The following is a 23,988-nucleotide window of genomic DNA, read 5'->3' as shown; positions in this document are numbered from 1 at the left end:
TTGAGAACAGCACTAAAAATTGTTCACAGTGGCAGAAAAGTGTTCTTTAGCCTCAGCAAATAGAACTGGTTTTACATGTTGAAATCTCAATTGTCTTGCACACTGGCTGCAAAAGAGTTGCAACGGACACAAACTAAAAAATGGAAATGTTCTTAATTTACACATTAAACTGTTCATGTATTCACTGATAAGGCCAATGATAGGTCATATCTGAACAGGAGAACTATGACGGAAAAAGCAACTGAATTTAAAGACAAAAAAAAAATCATTAGTAGTCCCAGTACCCATACATTTAAATCTGTCTTCTTCCACCTGCACATTTTTAACTAAAAGTTGCCTCTGGGATTGAACTGTACTGTACTGGATAAAACATCTGTGCAATCCCAGATCAACTCAGCCTTCAGGCACAATTAGAAGGTATTCAGGGAGTTGCTTTAAATTAATAACGCTAACAAGCCTAGCCTAGCCTCATGTATTTATCAGCAGCGATTGTATCTTTAACAGAGCTCCTTCCAAACCTTACATGATGAAAACATGTAAGAAACGCTTTCTAAATTCTCCAACGGACACCAGCAACTCCTTTGCATAAGTTATTATCAGCAGGGACCAAGTGCCAGCAGCAGACAGAGGCACACTGAGTATTGTGAGGAAAGTGCTGTAGATTTACAAGGGGTGAGGGCTTCTACTGCACAAATTAACACTAAAGTTTCCATGTATACACACCTCACTAGTGGTCAATAAGTTTGTTTAGGTGCTAGGAAAGCAACTCTAAAAAGGGTCAGTAAGTGACACATGGAAACATTTCTTCTACTTTTGAGAATAAACATTGGTTTCCTCTTGCAAAGTCACATTTAATTTAATGCGAGCATTAGGGTAGCCTTATGTGTAAAATTATGTGTGACACTGATGGTGACACTTCTTCCTCACAGTCCGGGGCCAGGCTCCAGACACGATGTTTGCTGATTAGAGACTGAACAATTGCCTGGGTTTCTACTAGCAAAGCTTCAGTGAAGCTTCAACACACGTGATGAATAATGCAGTTTTTCACAGTACATTATTTTGGTAAATATTTCTCAGAAAAAAGTCCAAGTGCTTGTTACTGACAAGCCCTTTTGAAAATGCCCCCTGTCTGCCTGTGTTTCTACTCCATTGACATGCTAATGACTGAGCGCAAAAGAATCAGAAACAGCATTAATAAGCTTTGGTTGTCATACTTCCATACAGGGATCTGTCACTCCAGCCTTTTAGCCTTCTCCATTATAATGATTACCTAATCCAAGTGTGAAATCTCAGTGAAAGTGGATCAGTGGTTCATTAACACAGGCAGAACCTTTGCAAGGGCAAATATAGGAAACAATATAGTATTAATAGAATCAGAGTAGTTATAAAAAGCTGCTAAAAATGAGCTTCATGAGGGTGATTATACACATTTAAAAAGTTGATCTTGATATAGATTAGTTATGTCATTTGCTTTGCTCTTTTTTAAATGTTAACTCTAAATCAGATGGTGCAACTCACTGCATCATACATATATCTAAAATAAAATACAAGCTGTCCTTGCGTTAAGCATGCAACTGATGATCAGTGAGAGTTTACAGCTTAAACTCAATTACTTCCACTTGAAGGACACCTTGAAATGGCCGTTCAGAGTCTTGCCATCACCCTTGGCAGTCAATACCCCTGCAGTCACACTGTGTAAAAACAGCACTTAGTGTAAAATCCCACTCACCGTGAATCACCAGCAGCACTCACAGTGACAAATCGTAACCTGCCCTTAACCACAAGGGAGGAAGAGCATATGTAGATGTCATACAAAGAACATTTGTTCAAATTCAGTTCTTGAAATTACAAATTCTCGCCCAACACCAGCCTGGAGAGGCTCCAATCCTAACGCGATTATGAATTTGAAAAGCGATGAAAACAAAATGGACCGATGGCCCAAGAAAGTAGGTTTTGCTTTTATTATTCTACTCTGGAAATTTAAAGAACTCGTGGCACAATTTTGGATTTCACTGTAAGCCAATAAACTAGACACCTATAAGCACGTGGCCACAAGAGTTTACACAGGCCTGGCCGCAATACAACAATACTGCATTATTCACCGCACTGTGATGAATACTTACTCATACCTGATTTGGCAGTCGCCATTCACTTATTTGCTTCAAGCCTGGAAGCCGAGCGGAGGTGAATACATTACAGGGGACATATTTGTTTGCGCTGACTCATGGATCTGCCCATAGAGCCAGCAGCTAATGGTGAGAATGATAATAAAGTCCTTTTCACATAGCCAATGAGAGGTCAAGCAAAGCTGGCCTCCACTGAGAGCTCAGCTCAGGATGACTGGTTTGGTTGCCTGCAAGCTGAGCCCTGCAAGCACAGGAGTTTATATTGTTGGGTGAGCCATAGAAGAAGACTTTCTGACTGCTGATGGGTACCCATATGTAATTATATACTCCCAACCTGACTCAGCAGTGCTTGCCAGGGAAGGAGGATATCACTCTGTTCCCAGCCAAACTCATATAAAACACATAGTAGTGGCAGACCCACTTATATAGGATGCGCAATAAGTACATGGTCATATATAGCCTACGAACAGACACGCAGAAGAAGATATTCAGTTAGCAGATAGACTAAATAATACGTTACATGAGAATAAGTATAGACACCAGGGAGCCTGACTCAAAAATGATTATGCTTGAACCCACTAATTTAACAAATGCAATTTACACAGTACATAAGTGGAAAATTTGTAGTCTTGAATTTTCCAGCACGTTATTTATGTGCCCATGTGCCCATGCATGTGCCATTGAGGAGGAAAGCTATCCTCCAGTGTCACAAGTTTGACGCTAAACTCATTAGTAATTTATAGGTCGCTTCCATGTCTGCTCATATCAATTATTTACTCTTGTTTTTTTGTTTTCTCGTTTTTTTTTTTTTCCTAGATCTTAAAGCAAAATCAGAATAAGGCCTCGAATGCAAAAGAGCAAAACAATGATTAGGGTTGACAACATGCAATCTTTATAATTAAGTATTGAGCCCTGTCTAATTACTTTTTATCATTTGATATGATTAACTGTATTTAAAGTACATGGAATTAGTAACTCCTTTGACTTTAGAGCCTCCGAACTGAGAGAGGTGGTGTTTTGTTCATCACACTCTACTAAGTCCATGCAATCCATGATGCAACATACACTCGTCAGTCCTTATATAAGCTGAAGGGAGTTACCATTAGTTGCTCAAGTTTGAAGAAAAAAAAAAATTATATATCTATCTATCTATTAGGGGTGGGGGAAAAATCGATACCGTGTAGTATCGTGATATTTTGTTTGCTAATAATGTATCGATACAGGGACAGCAGAAAACGATATTTTGTTACAAAAAAAGTTTTTGTGCTCTGACTTCAGAGCATGTTGATCAGCTCCTTTTTCTGAGCAAGAATCTTGACATTCCTTCACTGTCCAAATGTGTTTAACTTTTTTTGGCAGCAATAAACATGACAGTTTACTTATTTTAATTTAAGACATGTTTTATTTTAATTAAGTTTTTATTTAATGTAAAATTATATTTTGTTTTAATTTACTTTCAAATTCTTCAGTTGCTGAAGGGGCTGCATAGTTTTCATAAATTGCATAGTTCAGAATAGCTATAATTGTACCAGATGGTTGCATTCAGTTAAGTTGGACTAGTATGTAATACAAACCGTTCCGTTTGTCAACAATAAAACTGACTGAAATGAGAGAAAGACTGAGTGCGAGACTTTGATATTAGATAAAATGAATATTGATAAAGTTTACCTTTATTTACAGAATCTGAATATCGCAGATATTTAAAAAAACAAAAAAAACAAAAAACGCAATAATATATCGTGCGTTAAGTATTGTGATAATATCGTATCGTGGGATGTATGGTGATTCCCACCTCTACTATCTATATATCTATATCTCTATATATCTATATCTATATATCTATATCTGTGTTGCAGCAACAAAAATAGCACAAAAGAAATCTCAAAGCATCAGATCATCATTATCAACACACCCGTCCATCACAGGTCTGTTTGCCTGTTAGGTGAGGCAGTTATTACTTAAGGATACAGCAGGTGCTCATTCTTGCACAGGGATGAACTATTACAACAAAAAACACACAACTCCAGCACATACATCTCTCTGTGTGAAGCATGTTTTCACAGATCAAAGTGAGGAATTCCACTTGTCTCTTTTTACAGGCCGTGAACATTACATGGGCAGTTCCCATGTGACTACTATAGCTAATGCAGTCCATTCACTGCTGGTTTTGATTAGACTCGACTTTGAAACTGAAAGCTGGGTCCCGACCGTGACAATCATTGAAAGACAGCCAGAAAGTTTGAGAAGCAGCCACCAGCTGTACAAATTAACATGTTATTCCATCGCTAAGGACCTTCAGCTATGCAAAACATTCATCCTCACACCTTTACAGTATTTACCTAGGGAGTTTCAACATGCCTGGCCTTTAGCTAGGAATACAGCACAGCCATAGAGTGAGAGCAACCAAGAGTGTGCGTGTGCGTGTGTGTGGCTGTGTGTAAGTAAAACTAAAGGTAGAATATTGCAGCAGGACCTTGTTAAGTCTTGCTACAAAGATAAGATCTGCAGGAAAGGAGATTCATTCCACAAAGACGCTATTTGTGTGCGCTAAGATAAAGGCTCCTAAGGGGTTAAACAGGTAAACACTTTGGTATTTACAATGCGTCACAGAACTGCGATGTCACATGTGTGTGGTCTAAATGTTACATGAGTCAAACAAAACATCAGTCAGAGAGTGGAGCAAATAAACATTAAAAGATAAAAAAAAGATCCAGAGTAACTTAGGGAGTACATTCAAGATATATATATTTAACTATTTAAATAAAATAAATAAATAAAAAACACGCTACATTTTTAGATACCTTACTTTAAAAATATATGCTTATTTTTACAGGATAAGTCAAACTCTGAGTAAGTACAGAGAAGATCAAACAATACAATTGAAATTGATACGAGCTTTCAGACCGGTTTCTTATACGCAGTGCTCTTAATAGTATAATTTTGAGTTTTATACTCAACTGCACAGAAAGTGAACGATGAAATACCTGTGTTGCAAGCAGATCATAAGGTTCAGATGATTTATAGTTTGATGGGAAGGTGGTGTCACGCATGACTTTCTCTCCCCATCATTACTTTGAGAGGAGTAACGACGATGCCTGAGCAGTGCAGCAGACGGATGTGTGCATCAGAAAAAAGTAGGAGAGCAGGGTGCCGATTTCCAGCATCCTTGGAGCACCTTTGGGACTAAGATCTTCCACATGATCACCACGGTGATCTTTGGTATGGATACACAAGTATATACACAAACTGACAAGGATCCTGTGGCTGAGTATACTTGTGAGAGATATGTTAGCTACCCTTTTGGAATAACAAGGACAACAAGGACAAGATGGAACAATGACGAGGTGTTTCTTAATGAAGGAATATTAAAAGTAGCAAGCATAAAGATGGAAATACCAAATGTGAGATATATCAAAATAAAACTTACAAAAAATATATATCTTATAAATAACACTTATGACATGCTCCACTTTTGAGGGTTTTACCCAGATAAGATATCCAGGAAACTCAGTAAAGTTAAGTCTTGGAGCAGGGCCCAGGTATGACGGTAATCTGATGCTGAAAATATGTCTGTATCTTTCCTATATCTGCTTATCGCTCTGGATGAAATAAAGGACCAGTTTTGGTGTCTCTGTCACAGGGTTAAAGGAAGTGCAGTAAAGTAAACTGTACAGGTGATGAAGACTCAACTCCATAGGGTTGCATGAAACGTACTGATACTGCTTACAGCAAGAGTAGGCAACTCCAGGGCTCAAGTGTTGGTGTCCTGCAGGTTTTAGATGTGTTCTTGATCCAACACAGCTGATTAAAATGGCTAAATTACCTCCCCAACATTTCTTGAAGTTCTCCAGAGGCCTGGGAATGAACTAACCACTTGATTCAGGTGTGTTGACACAGGGAGATATCTAAAACCTGCAGGACACCGGCCCTCGAGGCCTAGAGTTGCCTACCTCTGGCTTACAGGATCATTAGACTCTTGTAACTTTGTTTACTTAGAACCTGTTTTTGTACTTCAATCAAAATGAAGTAGCAATATTATGTATAGGCTGTAATGTTGTCATGTTTGGTGTATTTATAAGAGGATGTATAAGCGAATCTCTCAGACCAAAAGTTTCCAGAGAATTTTTGTTTTACCTACATCTACCCATGAGCAATGGTGGTTTGTTTTGCATGTTTTATGCTTGATCTACCATATCAACATTCAATGACAGGTCTACCGTCAAGCCTCTCAGCATGACGGGCAAATCTGTCAGATCCACCTGCCTCTCTCCTGTCCTATATGATGATTTACTATCTCTGCTCCCAGAGGCAGATATTTTTTTCGCTTTCTTGTTGGAGTCTTGACCCCCCTCGTGGACCTTTCCAGGTCCCCCGGCTGAGGCACCATGTTATTTACTGCCCAGAGAGCTCTGTGTGCAGAGAATCGGTATAGCATGGCTGGTTCAGCAAGGGAGCAACTTGCTGCTTGCTCGCTCACTCTCACACATATTCACAGATTCACACAAACACAAACGGTCACATGACCATCCTAGCGGGAATAAGATGTTTACCGCAGTATAATGACTACACATTGAGTGTCTGTCCATGCGTCTCAAGCCTACAAACAGACACAGATTGTTCATTACCTCAGCAACAGTAACCTGCCACTGGTGTCAAATAGCGACAGGAAATAAGACGCTATTGGTTTGACAATGTCACAAGAAGTTTATCCTGATAAGACATGAAAACATTGACTCAGATGAACTTTATAGCCAGCTGGGCTTACTTGGGAACATATCCTAAGGTGGACCAAGTCTGCATGGTTCTGAGAGTAGATGGCTTTAGGTAACCTCTGACCTGAACATGTTAGATGAATGAAGGGAGATTGTGGCTATTTGTGTCACTCGGTGACCTCGAATTATTTCAACAGCTTCCCCTGAAAGGGATAACTGAGGACAAAAGTAAGCACAATTCAGAAAAGTTGGCATAAAAAACAAAAAAGCCTCACTGCCTCAGGGAAATGCCTCTCCAACTTCAAGGATCAAAAGACTTCAACACTTGTTTATAATCAGTCCACAAATTTCTGTACAGCTTTACAACTCACACATAAAAAGTAAAAAGCCAGGTGCTCTTGAAAAGAGAGGTTTCTAAAAAATCTCAAAACAGAGCCACAGTGAAATTCCTTTTTTAAATCCTCCCTTCCTCTCAGTAATTATAACCTCTCTGCTGAAACTACAGGTCTGCTGTGTTTGTCTTTGCCTCTTCAGATAAAACAGGCGAAGAAAAGGCCTGTGTGTGTGTGTGTGTGTGTTGGGCTGGATGCCAGTCTCTCACTGGTTCTTCTAGCAAAGTACATACTATCCTACCCGATACAGCAAGAACACTAAAGAAAGGAGACACTGAAACAGAGCCGTCCCAATTTTTTCTTTTTTTAAATAAACACACCATCGAGAAAATTTCATAAGTGAGAACTTGTAAGACTCTACAGCATCCTACAAGACTGTGTTCTCCTTTATGAAATCCTGTGGGAAAACGTCTGCCATAGTAAACTCGGTGAGGATGATTTATTTAGAGGAGTACAAATGATTTGATAAATTGAAAACTGGGTTGACTTTGGATTGGAAAGAGGGGTGTGAGGGAGGATAAGGGAGCAAGATGTGAGGGATGTGATGCAAGAAGTACTGGATCAATCTTTTATCACTGCAGTGTGCTTTCATCCCTAATGGATCCGACATGAGCAAGGCACAGCATTACCTTCCGTCACATTGCACAAGCAGGGGGAAGGACGCACGGAAAAGTACAGGAGAGAGCAAGTGAGGTAAGCACAGCAACACACGAGAAAGAAAGACAGTTTTATCGGAAAAGACGAAAAAGTGGCTCAAACCACCCGCCTGAAAATAATCACAGCCTCATACATGCAAAAATATTATTTCACCAACATGTGGCCGTAGAGTTTCCAATTACATCTGCACCTGAGTGCATCGGCAGGAGTACGGAAATGCTACTGATAAGGACTGTGAGAAATTCAGACGCTTCACAGCATGAAGGATGACTTCGAAAGTTCCCATCAAGAATCCCAAGAGATATCTTGCTGTGCATGGGCAGGCTTGCCTTCCTTGCCATGTGAGCTGAGTGACAGACAGACACACTGACAGAGACGGAGAGAGACAGACGGACTATTCTAGAAGAGGAGTCCATCTGTGTATTCAAGCAGGAAAAGAGCATTAAAAATAACACTGCAGAGAACAAGGCACAACCACTCTCACAGGACACTCTACTGTCTCAATGCTAAAAAGGCTCATTCATGTGACAGAAAATAAGAAATATCTAAGCACTTGATGGAGACTTGAAGGGTAGCAGAGAGAAAATAAGGCTGAGAATAAAAGTTGAACGTTTTATGATGCATTCCTAGGAATAGGGAGTATACCACCTTTTAAATCACATTATCTCATTTGAAAATATTTCAAAGGATGAGATAATACCATTTATATAGTTCATAACAGAGTTCCTACCACCGGGCCATGCAGCAGTGAAAGTTTTAAACATTAGCATTAATATTTTCTTAAACCTGCCGCTCAGCCGGCTTTACCTTGGTGATGATAAACTGGATACTCTTCCCTTTGGCTATTGTTGCATATTAATAAAAAATTGCTGCAAAATTATAGCCGTTGAAGTTGAAAACATCGAGGCAAGTGCTACGACTTAATATGGTTTCAAACCTTCAGCAGATATGCCTTCACATATGTTCATAGTACAATAGAGTTATTTATTCATAGTTTTACGTAAACAGAAGCCACAGTTTGGTGCCAAAACTTTCTTTTGTATCTGCAACCAAAGCCCTGCTCCACTTGCTCACAACTTCTTTTTATTGTTGGGAACTTAGCAACTTTGTACCTCCTGTAGTGACATTAAAAAATGACATAAATAAATGCACCTGGCAACAATTCGAATGATGTTTTGAACCAACATTGATCGTTTCCTTTATAATCGCTTGATTTTTTTGCACCAGACAAATGAGCTGTGCATGTCCACCAACTTCCTCTTTTTTAATGGGACATCTTACATTTTCCTGTACACACAACCAAAGTCATAATGCAGCTCTACTTTCAAACTATTTGTATGCGTTATTTTTAAGTGATATCGCATATATAGAAGCACAATTTTAGCCATGAAGAGCAGCTGCTTGGAAATGGCTTTGAAGTGACTGCAGTAATCTAATCTGATTTAATATAATAACATAATAACGCAGTCTTAATGGGCTGCATTTCAGTCACTATTACTTAACAGGAAAATAAAATAAAATCATGTATGTGAGACAAACTTTTCCTGGAAATTTAGGTGGAAAAAAAGAAAATGTTTTTATAGCAGCTGTGAAAGGGCAGACACTAGGCCGAGGCAAATATGATGCGATTACATCATGGATATGCTAAGTGGCACATGGCATTATTCAAGCAGGCTTTAGTCACTTTCTACTGACAGCTGGAAACACTTGAGCAACATAAAGGGATCTTATTTTAACCACAATATGTTTAATTAAAAGTGCCTTTCACGTTTCACATGTGGCTTTTTCTTATGACTATAATAGCCACTCTGTTTTCTAGTACATTAAATCGTCATACTTCTGTTCCCTTCAAAGATCTCAAGCAAATATGGTCCACTACATTTACTTAGGATAATAAATTTACTGTCCTTGATAACTCTGAGCAAACATCAGGTGGGACTGATCATTTGGGTTACACACTGTAGTATAACAACTGCTAACGATTACATAACCTAAAACTAAATAATTAGAACCAAGCGCTTGGGTCAAAGTCCATATGGCTCCCTTCCCTTAACCATCTATTATTCTGACACTATCTTTCTGGAAACAAGTCAACTTTGTGAAACATACTAACAGAGATAACACACGAGGTGTAACTGTTTGACTCCCACAACCTGGAAAAAAAAAAATTCCCTCCTGGAGAGAGGGATTTAAAACCAGCAGCCCTGATTGGACAACAAATACAGCCTGCTAATGAGCTTCACTGTCTAACACAAACCATGCTGAGAATCTGTAACTAAGATGCTAGCCATGCATAATGATGAGTCAACGTTTATATAGGCTCACTTCCACTGGATTTGGTGCATTAGATTTGCACAGTGTTTAAGATGTATAGCACGGAACGTGCAGTAAGTGAGCTGAACTCTGCCCGTGACTTTCATAAATTAATCTTTAATCCTGGGGTAGTAAAAAGAGCAGCCTGTGATACATTACACTTGTGGACAGCCTCTATTTGCACAGGCAGGCTGGCTTTGTGACTGACACAAAAAGTTTTTTTTTTTTTTTTTTAAAGAAAAAAGGGGGGGAAGGGGCATAATTGCACAAGTGCACAGTCAATGAGGTTTCCTCCAAACAGGTTTGGGTCCTTTTGTCTCAGGCAAGAATACTTGGGTGACGGGTCTAGTGTCAACAGGTACATGTAAAGACACAGTTCATCACTCTACAGACATAACACAAGAGTCTCTTCATTATTATGCCATTCAAACAACAATACAAACAGAAACTCGCCATTTATAATAAAAACTAACAGTATTTATAGTAGTAATAATAACAGGTTTTTACGTGCATGCTGGAACATACGGCAAAGCCGGCTGTATTCAGAGAAACTTCCTGACACCGTGATTCAAGCAGTCAAGGACACGTTCAAACAATCACCAAAAGAAGCCCGTACACTTACCGAGTAAAAGAGAAGCCTTTCCGCCTCTTCAGTGATTTAAATTTCTTTTCCTCAATCAGTTTTTTTTATTCTTTCTGTCCCTGTGCCTCAATCGGGGAAATCCTTTACTTCTGACAGGGCAGCAGAGCTGGTTGAGCGGCTGGTGCGTTACGCAGCTTAGCAAGTGTCTGTGTGAGCAGTGCGTGAGCCGAGAGGAGGTGAGAGGCAGTCCTATGTGGTCACGAAGAGATTTAAAGGATGTCGCGACTTCTCCTCCGCACTGTCCCGCTGCCTTTTCGTCGCTGGCTGCTTGAGGAATGTGCTTCAACCAGGAGCCCTCGCCACAGCCGAGATCTGAGAGGTGCCAGAGTTCTCTCTCCCTCTGTCATTCTACACTCCTCCTCCTCGCCGTCTCTCTCACCCACACAGAAACACACCCTCCCCGCCAGTCCATTCTCTCTCTCACTCTTTTTCTCCCCACCCTTTCTTGCTGTGCTGACAGATCAGATCACCTCCCCCCTTTTTCAGGTAGTTGAAAGAGTGTTTTGTGTGTTGCCGTACTCTATCAGCATCAATTTTTGCAGTTCTTCTGTTCGCAATCTGTATTTCTGAATGACACAAAGGACTACTTACAGGAGAATTTAAAAATTAAGAGCAGTATAAACTCCCTGCTGTTAGCACAATCAGTAGCTCGAGGCATTAGACATACACGCAGTGGCCTCTGGTTACAGCTGATTACACAAATGAGTCTGTCAGGTGATTTTCTCTTCCTTTTCCTGGAATGAGGTCATAGTCCGACAGACCAGGTGGAACTGGACAACGTGTGTGTGTGTGTTTGTGTGTGTGCGTGCATGTGTTTGAGTCAGGCAACGCCCTGTGGGAAAATGAGAGAAAGAAGCAACTTAAATCTAATGACTACTGTCCAGAAAGCAACACAGTCACATTATAAGAGAAACTCATTACTTTACAAAAGTAGGATAGAAACTATTTAACATTTTAAAATAATGTAACAATCTTGAGTTGTGCTCCTACCTCCATAACCTTCTCTCACAAACACACACAGAGCTGAGACATGCATGACCAATGGGCTAGGCAGAATGTGTGGGAGCCCCCAGCATGAGCCATACCCCACTCTCTTGACATTATCCTCATCTTTATCCGTACGTCTCCCTCAATCTTAACCGTAAACTATTTTTTTAGTGTCTTATTTCTCCCTCACTATCTTCCCTACAGAAGAAACTAGAAAATGGCCAAGCAAACATCTCGAGTTTAAAAGGAGGACTAACTGAGGCCCAGATAATGAAGCAAAAGAGCTAATATATTAGCACCGAGACTATAACAGCCTATATGATGCTAAATAAAGCACACATTAAAAACTGATTGTTACCAGTTTTTATAGCAACATAAAACAACACCCTTCAGACTGTCACGGCTTAAAATGAACACGTTCATGGGTTTTGAAAAAAATAAAATAAAACTTTTATGGCTCTTTTCAGTATGAAGCAATCCCCGCTCTCTGTCTGGCACCCCTCCACTGTGCCTCGCACATGAAAAACAAAGTGCAGCCGCGGAAGTAATAAGTTCATGTCTAACACATACACCTGCATACCATTTAACCACAGTGGTAGTTTTCTTATGTGAACTACTGACAACCTCATTATAAATTTGAGACACAGGTTCAGCTCAAAAGCACATGTTATATCTTTTCCTTTGACTTTTCATAATAATACATTTTCAAAATGCATAAAAAGAAGAATTTCAATGAATCTACATATCGCCCTGAGGCTTTTCTGATACCAATCGATCGCGCCACCAATTTGTACCCATGGACATTTTACAGCTCCAGGTGGCATGTCATATATTTTCCTCCAACTTTTCACCTAGAGGCAACATGTAATCTCAAGATTACAGATTTGCATGTTAACCAGATAATTTTTTTTTTTTTTTTAAATGTAGCAGTTGATACACTCTTTTACATGAACAGAAAACATACGCAAATATTTCTGATGAGAATCCCAAAAATTTGCTTGTATTAATAAGACTGAGACCAAATACTCAGCAGCATATCTTACAGGAACACCTGCTGTTACCAGAAGTTCTTTAAACTATAAAGTGGTGCAAATATATATACACCAATACTGACATAAGTGACATTTAGCATTCTCAATTAATACATCAGTTCTTATTTAGTTACACCTCTTTTTAGTTAATTTATAATCAATGTGTTTTGTGGCATTAATTAAGTAAAAACTAACCAAGTCCAAGGGAATAAAAAGGCCAATTTCACAATTTTCCTTTAGTGTCACAAAATATCAGAGCAATTTTTTTACTTCCCCTCTACTTTAATCCTTTGTAGTTTTGGAACTCTGATGCAAAGATGCAGCAGCAGACGATCAACAAAACCTTTGTCATCCTTTTCTTTACTTTGCCTCCATCTGACAACAAACTGTATTCCAACCAAACTAATGAGGACACGCAGTCACAGTGCCTAATAACCAGCGTGCACATTGTATAAAGCAGATGTTCCAAAAATAGATGTTGGGGATTAATTGCATTAATTTGATGAATTAAATCATGCAAAAAACAAAAGATCCCTGCGAAGAATTCTGTAGCTTTTAGCCAGGCTGACTCAGAGGCTCACGGAGGGTCAGTTCCCATCAGTGTAAAGTGTTTCACTGTTCTGTCTATACAGCAAAGCTTTTGACACATCTAAGAGCTATGATGTCTGACAAAATTTAAACCCCTCTTGAATAAAATAGGGGAACAACCTCCTGAGGTGGTGCTTAGGTCCAAAAGGCCACAGTTAAAAAAGTAACCACACTTGTTGGGTCCTGATGGGCTATTACTTGTAAATGGATCATCTGCTCGTCCGTCCACAGACCCACATCCACTTAATTTAAGACAGAGGGCATTGTGATGTAAAGGATAATCAGTCCAAAGCCTCCCAGACTTTGCTGACACCTTCCAGGCATTCCTCAGGGTACCTCCCACTGCTGTGCCCCACCCCACACCCCCTTGTCAAGCTCTACATATCATCCCTTTTTTCCTGTGACTCAAACATTCCTGCAACCCCCTCCCCTTCTCAATTTCCAGCTCCGCCTCTGCATTCAGCAAAGACGCTAAAGAAAACAAAGATGAGGCCAAAACAGCTTTAAAACCTGCACTTTTCGAGGCAAGTCTTTCAAGTAGTTCTTTATCATTTATCTGCATTCAAAAAAAAAAAAAAAAAAAAAAGTAAAAATGTCACACAGCGGTTTCGAAACACCAGCTATAAACTAAGGCAATACTTCAACGACCAAGTGGTTGTAAGTCTGTCTAAAGATGACCCATCCATAACTCGACTCAGGAGAGGCAAGAAGATGGCTCTGAGAGTGAAAAATAGACTGGCTGTGTCTGGCAGCAGTTCAACTTGGGAGCAAAGAGAGGGGAATGCATGCTGACACTGTCTTTGTTGGCTATTATTCAACAACAATGAATAGCATGAAGTTGCTCCTAAGGCTCATCCATTTCCATCTCCCCTGTTGAAACCACCACCATTTTCTTCCCTCAGTTAATTCAACCCTTCACTAAAAGCACTCTCCAACAAGTAGTCAACGGGTTGGCTAAGACTAAAACCTGGACAACGAATGGAATGATACACTTCTATTTTCAGAACGCCAAACAAGCTTTAAAAAAAATAAAAATAAATCCTGAACTTTTGTTGACATCAGTTTTCATTCTCAAGCAACACAAGGTAGTAATGCTCTGTTTTTCCCAAACATGGCTAAGTATAGGGTTGCTGTCTCATTATGGTCAGGCCAATGTTGGTGCTCCCATATTGCAGCTATGTCTTGTGTATCATTATGACAGACAACATGGTTTTGCCAGTGAAGGTAATTGCCCTGTTGAGATGTAAATATAGCACATCCCACATCAAGAACAGACAAAGACTTTTGTTTTCTTCCCAGAAACTTGGATCACAAGATGATTTATGGTTTGAAAGCAAATACATGTCACCGCATTATCGCCTGACAAATAACAACGGGTGATTCGACAATCTGCCGCCAAGGTGAATCTGAACACAAAGGGATGACAAGTGAGCACAAAAGGAAAATGACAGCAAGACACGGTCAACTGGATCAGCTCATACACTCCAGGTAAACAAACTTTGAATTCTTCTAAACAGGATAGAAAAGACAGAAAAATATACAGAAAGCCACCTCGCTCTCTGATCACTCTTTTTAAGACCGCTTCAATGAAGCAAAAGAGATTCTCAGTTGGCTTTCACAGCTTCCAAGTTGTCAGGACTTTGGCTACACTCTGGCACTTTCTCCATCATCTCTTTTTCTGCTTCTTTATTCAGAACCAGTCTAGACTGGCTCAGGACAAAGTTACCACCATTCAAAAACATTGCTGCGTCACACATTGCGTCACGTTGCATTTTGAGCAGCTGAATGAAAAGCTATTTTGAGAGATGAAATACATTTTTGGACAGCGATCACACGCTGCAGTGTGTTTATCGTCAGTGTCTTCGTGTTGGAAGCAGCAAACTAGTACTTCAAAATATCTCGACTGCTTAAAAATCACGCTTTCTGGTAAGACACTGTCTCTGGAGAAAAAGCTGTGCCATTAGTGTCACACTGTGTTGCCCCATGCTGTTCCTATCAGTAAATGGATACTACAACCAGCCTCAATGCTACAGGGAGAGAGAGCTGTGACACACAAAGTTGGATAGACTGTTTGTACCAGATGTAGCAGCTGTTTCCAATTTTTCCTTTCTCTCTCCCATACAAGAAAAGGAAGTGATAGGAGGGGAAAAAAGACAAAAATCAACAAGTCATTATAAAGTGATTATAAAGGGCTTCATCTGAATTTTATAGTCCGTTTATGAATACGAATGCATCATATTATATGCAAAAGCATGGGGTGAAGATATGGAAACTGCAACCTCAGCAGGTGACTTGATATCAGCTTGTGCTGAAAGGGAATTGTGAATAAACACCTCAGATTAACACACTTTAGTTGCCTCATGAGAACATGTGACTCTTGCCACATTAAATCACTATAATAAAAACACACCAGACATATTCTTGTTGCTATTTGTTACTATTGTTTCACATTTTTCTTTTTTCGGTTTAAGGGAGCTCATTTTTGTGTCATATTTTAACATTCCGAGCTACTTGGTTTTGTGACAGTGAATTATTATTTCTTTTTATTTAGCTGCAAGGATATGAATAATATAGAAACATTTTATTGTTCTTTTTGCTGTTTATTTGTTACGCCCTTTAAAAGTTCAATAAAGGCATTATTAACCTCCTAAGACCCAAACTCTTCCAAGACATGCATTTTTAATTTCTCTTTGATATTTGGGCATATTGGGGCCCAATGAATGTAAAAACAAAGAATTACCAGATTTTTTTTTTTTAACCTTATTTTTGTTTTTAAGAAAAATAAGAGCCACATATGAGGATATTCGTTTAAAATTTTGATAGAACAGTAGCAGTATAATGTCCTCGTAAGTGGATATCAGGCCCTTGTAGAGCAAAATTGAGTATTTTAGTCTAAATAACCCAAAATGTGATGTCCACATATGTGGACGCCAGGTCCTAGGAGGTTGAAAAATACTTGTAATGATCAAGACAATCCTGTGAGGGCCTGTTTGTCTCAGCCTCAGGGCCTGACTAACCCAAAGACTTCTTTAGAAAAAGGGAGGACCAAACCCATGAATTACAATCCTAGCTAATGTGCGATTACAGAGCGAGAATACAAAGAAAGAGAAATTAGTGCAAGATTAAGGCGTTGTCTTCTACAGGTAGTAATCACTAGATTGTGATACAAAATTATCACAAAACTTCACTCATAATACAAAGTTACTGTGATTTTTTTTTCCAACATTTTTCAATATGCTGAGTAAAGCATTAACATATGTTGTGATTTATCATGCATGCAAATTATGTCCTTTGTTAGTATGTTTCACTCAATAACAAAGAGGTAGAGCCAGAGGTAGCTTTATCACGCCAAGTGTGTCGAGCAAGCCCAACAAAGTGAAGAAGTGGATGGACAGGAAATCCAGGTTACAGAGAGGGGAGTTATCAGATGGGTGCAGGTTAGGGGTCGGGTCAAATGTGAACAAAAGCTTTGTAAACCTCACACAGTGTGAGGCAGAAGCCACACTGAACACTCACAGACACCCAGCCTGTTCGTCTACACCTTTGTCTCCAGTCTTCAGTTTGTTGATTTACATTATTTCTTACAACTGTTTGTTGAGTCCAAATCCTTTTCCATTTGTCCTCCATATGGTCTCAGATGTCACACTCCATTTTCTAACCACTTATTCTTAACATTGTTTACAATACTGGCCTTTGCTGTGAAAGGACTATCCAAGCACCTGCGGGAACAGCAGCGTTTAAAAGCTTTCACCGCAGCAGGCCTGTCATCTCTTTCCTTCTGTGGCTTGGCTGAATCAAAGGAAAGCTGTAGCTGTACTATAGAAAGTCTTTTGTAGTAAAATAAAAATAAGCATTATAAGCAAATACTCAAACACCCCCAAAAAACTGAGGCGCATAGAGAGACAAAGAAGTGATAACACTAATGCAAAATGAATCTCTAATCATACCATTTTAACGATAGACATTTTAGTTTGAAGGACAGAATGAATGCAAAACTGATTCACCGAAAATTCAAGCAGAGACACTTAAAGATCTGTTGAATTTTAACGAAGCTGATGAGACTCGCCATCACCGTCTTTATTCGGCTTGTAGAGCATTTGAGTGTGCTGGAGTGGGCATATGCGTGAGACTGAATTAATGACGTGTGTGTTGGTGTATATGCCAGATTACTAATCAGTGCTTAGACAAAGGCCGTATGTGTGCAAGTCTGTGCATCTCTCTCACATATTGCCCTCCACGTCTGCATAAAACCTCTATCAGCAGGAATGTCAGGATTGTCGGGTCAGCAGTGGTGACATCATGGCAGCCAGTCAGAGGCAACAACAAGGCCTCGGCACCAGTTTCCTCTTGGTTGCATCAGCAATGCAATACCAGACTGCGGATCAATGACACCCACTCCAGCCCTGTTTCCCGCTTACTGAGTCTACAAACGATTAATGCAGACAAGAAACGGATATACTTAAAAAAAAAAAAAAAAAACATTAAATTAAAATCTTCATGAACTGACTGTGCAGAGTTAAACCTCAGTCAGTAACAACAGGCTTGAAATGCTTTAAGCCCTAAATTTGGCCCCAATGTAAGCTGGCAAAAAAAGAAAGAAAAAAAGAAAAAAAAAAGCACAGATAAATGGCTTTATACAAAACATGAACGCAGATGAGACTCAAATCTTCATTAGTTTTAAGAGATTTTAAAGTCAGGAGTGAAGAAAATATATCTGCAAAGGCTCCTTTTCTTAGAATTAACACTGATAAACCTAAGAAACCAACATATATAACAACATTGTTCCCACTACACCGTCACTTCTAGAATGGACAAAGTCGTCTTTCATATTTCCCCGTGTCAGCAATCAAGGTCCTAGTGTGTGTTTGTATATGGGAGTGCAAGTGTATGTGTATTTGTATGTGCAAAGTGTCCTTCGGGTCATAAGATAAAGTACACCTGAGGCAGGGGCAGGGAGCCACTTTGCAGTGTTACCACAGTAACCAAACACAGAAGCAACCACCTGGTTGGTAGAGCCTAAGAAATGAAGCTCAAGGGGAACCACTTCAGGACAGCAACCAATGTTTAAAATCCTCTCAAATTGGCCTCATTCCCAAACACAGGCCTTATTGTGTCCGTGCCACGATGAGTGGAGCACAGATCACAGACAGCTGTTGAATCTTTCATGGAAATTCAAGAATAACCGAGGTTATTGTTCAGCTCTCATTACAACATAGAAATAAGTTAGGCCAATAATGTTCATATAATCTCCACACAGTATATCCTGTGAGACATTTAAAAACCCATGCCAGCCATGACTGTTTTAGTTCTCTGCTTCATCATAACCAAGGACCTACTACCATGCTTTGAGCCTGAAAGCACTATGGCAGTTGTACTTACTTATATAGCAAAATTCATTGTACTTAGGCTACGTCCACACGTACCCGGGTATTTTTGAAAACTGAGCTTTTTCTATGCATTTGCACCTTTCATCCACACATAAACGGCGTCACTGAAAACTGAGATTTTTAAAAACGCCTGCCAGGGTGGATATTTTTGAAAACTCAGTTTTTGCATGTACATGTGGACGAGGAAAACTGAGAAAACGCAGCGTCAAAGGTGTGTGCCATTTTTGACGTCACACTGTGCGCCACGTTATTGTTTCGGTGAAATGAATTTCTACAATACTGTTAATTGTACTCTCTGCAGTGTTTAAATGCTTACACATACACACACAGTTACTGTCCCTCCACACGTAGGACTCGGTTCTGCTTCTATGTCCTATCTTTGTTTACTATTTCCCACCGAGGCTTCTAGACTTCTGATTGGCCAACATTTCTACACGGTTAGGAATATATCGCCACCTGTTGCTTTGGCATATTCCTAGCAGCATTTTCCTTTATTTTTGCGCTTACGTGAGGACAGGATTATTTTTTTTAAACAAAAACGGAAAATCTCCATTTTCAAAAATACCCATGTACGTGCGGACGTAGCCTTAAATGTGCATAAGACAGAAGATGAAAAGATAAAAACCTATGCAGGTTTACAGTGAAAATGCAAAGTAGTAAAATACAAGTTAAATACATACAAAATACACAAACACACACACACACACACACACACACACACACACACAAAAACCTACAGCTGTGTAAGGCTGGAGAACAAGAAGGCAGAAGTAGACAAAGGAGCTGTTGGGACGCTACTATACAGGTAATTCCAGCGGAAGGGTTTACATGAAGAATTCAAGGCAGTAACCCCAAACTGTGTGAGCGGCTCCAGCAGATCCCAGGAACGACATCCGAGATCCTACTCCAGCAGAGTGCAGTCGTTGGAACCTCTAGCTCCCAGACCTCTTGTAGAGGACCCAAGCTTGAAGGATAAAGACTGCCAGCACGGATGAGTGGGGAAATATATATAACAAGACAGAGCTGCTCTCTATGATGATGTTCATCTAACCTGGCACAGAAATCATATTTTGAAGATTAAAGATTAAACGTTTTTCCAAATAACAGCTTTACCCGTGTATTTATTTCTAAGAGCAGATTATACAATTTTTTTTTTCTCTGTGCAAAATAGTTTTTAGTAATCAAATTCTAAATATATAGAAAACCTCTGCGATGTCCCAAACATGAAGCAGACACGTTGTATGAAAAATAAAAACAATATAATGAATAACCCAGACACCTTAAAGATTTATGAAAACATGGGCGCCAGTTTAGCTCACAGGGTGAGCAGGCAACCATACGCTGCAAGGCCTTTTCTACTCTCCACTACTGCACCATCTACTAAAGTCAGAAGGCTCCAAAAAATAATTAAAGTACAGCATGTATGACTAGCTAGCTTTTCCCCAAGAGATTTATTTAAAAGGTATTTATTAGAAATTACCCACAAAATAGCTTTGGGCTCTTATGGTTAATACTGATACTTAATTAAATTACCTGTTTGCACTAGTTACTATCAGCCCATATGTGAACCAGCCAGTTTTCCCTCAGAGACAACTTAATAGACAGCCGGCTTGATTACAAAATCCTAAACACAAAGTTATAGACCTCTGTCAAAGACCGTGTTTTTCCCCATCCATATCTCGAAAGATCAAATCAACAGTCCAAACAGGAACTATGTTAGCCAATCATGTTTTTGCAGTGATGGATGCAAGTAGCAGAGAGGAAGAACAGTTTCAACTTCACTGTAGCAAGCACACTTCTCTATTTTTGTGTGTTTGACTTCCATGAATAACATGAATCAATAGAGTATTTCTTCAGTACTCTCACTGGATGGGCAGAAATGTAATCGTATCAGCGCTCTGAATTAGACCATTAATGAATTATCATTCTGTTCCGAAAACAAGCATCACTTCTTTCATTCAGTTGGACGGGGATTTAAAAAGTTACTCCTCACATAACTACCCAGTAGAGCTGGGCGATAGAACGATAACGATATGTATCGCGATATAACTTTTTCTCGATAGAAAAATTTAACTATCGCGATAGACCTCGCCGCTCTTGTCCTCTTAAAACAAAAAAACAAAAAAAAGAAAGCCAATCCAAATTACGTAGCGCAGAGCCGAACCAATCACAGCCGCAGCGTCACGTCACGTGACTTGTTACTTACAGCACAAGTGCCAAGCTGCACGTGTGTTTGTTTGGGAAGCAGCCAGCCACGTACCACCCAGGTAATGGAGGAAATGAGTGTGCCGACTAGAAAAATCAACCGAGCGTGACCGAAGGGAAAACAGATGATGGTTCCAATGCCGGATGGAAGAGCCATAGAAGTTCCGTAGTGTGAAGGTATTTCGGCTATTTCAAGTCTGACAAAAAACAGAGTAGCGTGCACTGTAAATTGTGCCGAAAGCAAGTCTGGAAATACAATAAACTGGTGCATGCGCTATGTCCACACGTACCCGGGTATTTTTGAAAACACAGATTTTCTATGCGTTTGCACCTTTCGTCCACACGTAAACGCCGTTTTTGGTCACTGAAAACGGAGATTTGTAAAGACTCCGATTTTGCATTTACGTGTGGACTAGAAAAACGGAGAAAACGCAGCGTCAAAGGTGTGCGCATTTTTTGACGTCACACTGTGCGCCACGTTATTGTTTCGGTGAAATGAATTTCTACAATACTGTTAATTCTACTCTCTGCAGTGTTTAAATGCTTACATATACACACAGTTACTGTCCCTCCACACATACGACTCGGTTCTGCTTCTATGCCCCAGCTTTGTTTACTTTTTCCCACCGAGGCTTCTAGACTTCTGATTGGCCAACATTTCTGCACGGTTAGGAATCTAGCTCCATCTGCTGCTTTGGCATGTTCATAGCAGCGTTTTCCTTCATTTCTGCCTTTATGTGTGGACGGGATTATTTTTTAAAACGAAAACGGAAAATCTCCGTTTTCAAAAATACCCGTGTACGTGTGGACGTAGCCTCAGTCTCTGACTGGAAGCGCCAATTCGTCATTCGGCTTTTGTCAGACTAAAGTAACTGTTAAAACTGTTTGAAAAGCTCAGCTATACAACAAGGAGAGATTGAGAATTTCCTTTTAGTTCTCAGTTTATTTGATATTGACAAAAGTTAGTCAGTTTTGTCTGTTCTTCTGTAAAACAAACTAAGATTTATTTTTAGAATTAATATTTTGTTTCTAAGTGGAATTGACAATTTAGTCTGTTTCGTTTGTTCTATTTTGAAACTTAGACGCTTTAGCGGCTGCCTTTTGTGTAGTTTGCAATATTTGCCTTTATTTATCTGAAAAAGTCTCATGTTCCTTAAGTACATCTACCCTGTTGAACTTATTATGGGAAATAAATATTTAAATAAAAACAAGCTGCTGATTATTTCACATTTTACTTGTGAGCAACGGCACATTTAAATCTTACAAATATAGTTATTTGGCTTATATCGTGATAGATATCGTTATCGCCTGAAATGAAAAAAACATATCGTGATATGAAAAAATCTTATATCGCCCAGCTCTACTACCCAGAGACATCAGCAAGATGCTTAAGAAGTGAACTTGCCTCTTGATGGACTTTGATTTCCTTCCTTTTTGGAATGTGTAAAATGAGTGCGTGATGCCATATCTTTAAATTTCAAAATAAAACATGGATAAAACTTTGTGCTAGACACATACAAGTTAGCAGGAATCCCAGTGTATCAAACGGTTAGAGTTAAAAAAATATTTTTTAACAAGCATCAAATAGTGCTCCCACTCTATTGCTAACATGGACATTAGAGTTAGAGTATCTCTAAAATAAGGCCAATTTATTTTTTAACTTTAAGATTACTGTTCCAATTAGTAATGATTGTTTAATCACTGACTAATTTGTACTGGATGCTCTATTTACTTAGTAGGTGGATAGTTTAGTACTTAGTATTTTAAACAAGTTCAACCATGTGCTCAGCTAGAAAAGAAACAGTGCAACGCAACAAAAAAAAAAAAAGCACCTAAATCTAAACAAATAAGGTCATTTGTTTCACTCACCTCCTGCAGTCTAATGGACTCTGCAACTGCCAGCCTGATGAAAAAGGAGAAGAAGGAGAGGAGGAAGAGCGAGACAACCCTCTCACTGTATGTGTGTGTCGTGCTCACAGGCTACCTGATCCACAGCCTGACGAAGAGACGGCGACAGAGAGAAAGAGAGAGAGAGACCAGGTCAGAACAACGCAGACGGGAGGGGGCAGCTGGAGAGAAAAGCGAAGTGGTGCCGCCATTCCCCGTTACCCGGGAAACCAACGCTCTTTCAAAGAAAAATGGCCAATGGCAAACACCGGCAATTGTGTTCAGACAAAAAGTCACATGACTGCCCAAACACCACTCCCTATACACTGAGAGAGAGGAGAAGAGAATAAAAAAGAAGGATGGCGTTTTTGGGTGGAGGGGTGATAGAGGACCTAAGATAAAGAGACAAGGATAGAAAGGGAAAGAAACTCAAAGTATAGCTGACCTGACGCTTGAGTGAAAAAACTTTTTCCACAGTCTAAACTCAACATGAAATAAATTGGAAACTATTTTTTTTTCCTGTTAACAATAGGATATTAAAAGAACAGTTGACACACTCTATAACTTCCTTTCCACTTTAGTAATGTTTTATTACATGTAGTGCATTAGCATACACTTTCTGACAGGACACCATCATGACCAAATGACACTTGTTGTCATCATGAAACATTAACCAAAACCACCCGTCACACATATACCAGCTTTAATAAAAACAAAACAGCTGTATGTGTAAATGTTAGATTAACATTTTATATTCTGTTGGGCCATCATTAGACCACTATAATCATGAAAAGGGAAAATTTGGGCTTTCTCAGTCATCTCAGTTTACTATGCCCCCCCCCCCCCCCCCCCAATGTAATAAGATACTGGCTTCAGCTGCTCTCTTGCAGAAGAAAAGGATTAAAAAAAAAAAAAAAAAAAAAGGCTGAGAATATGACTGAACAGTGGTTGTGGTGCTAGCAGCAGGGACTCGTGCCGGTTTCATTACCGCCAGCTCAGTAGTGCATTTAGAATTACTTGAAACAATCTGAGGAACCCCCACTTAACACCACACACACAA

At 39.5% G+C, this 23,988-nt stretch overlaps 1 protein-coding gene across 2 annotated transcripts in view; it reads right to left on the bottom strand.

Moving 5' to 3' along the window:
• rassf7a (Ras association domain family member 7a) overlaps nt 1–23,035 on the bottom strand; it is a 33,401-nt gene extending 10,366 nt beyond the window's left edge. The window contains exon 1 of one of the 2 annotated variants that reach the window (XM_085281749.1): nt 22,911–23,035. The gene's annotated coding sequence lies outside the window, so the exon portion shown is untranslated. Of the gene's footprint in view, nt 1–10,822; nt 11,207–22,910 lie in introns of those variants that run through there. The other variant, XM_085281748.1, reaches the window with a different exon arrangement.
• Between the last annotated feature and the right edge of the window lie 953 nt (nt 23,036–23,988).

The sequence above is a fragment of the Mchenga conophoros genome, linkage group LG7 (genome assembly GCF_057382185.1).
Source record: "Mchenga conophoros isolate Kocher_MC1m ecotype Shallow Benthic linkage group LG7, M_conophoros_male_GT1.1, whole genome shotgun sequence".
Lineage (NCBI taxonomy): Eukaryota > Metazoa > Chordata > Actinopteri > Cichliformes > Cichlidae > Mchenga > Mchenga conophoros.
Note: the sequence above shows the minus strand (reverse complement) of the source record. Positions and strands in the feature narration are given on the sequence as shown.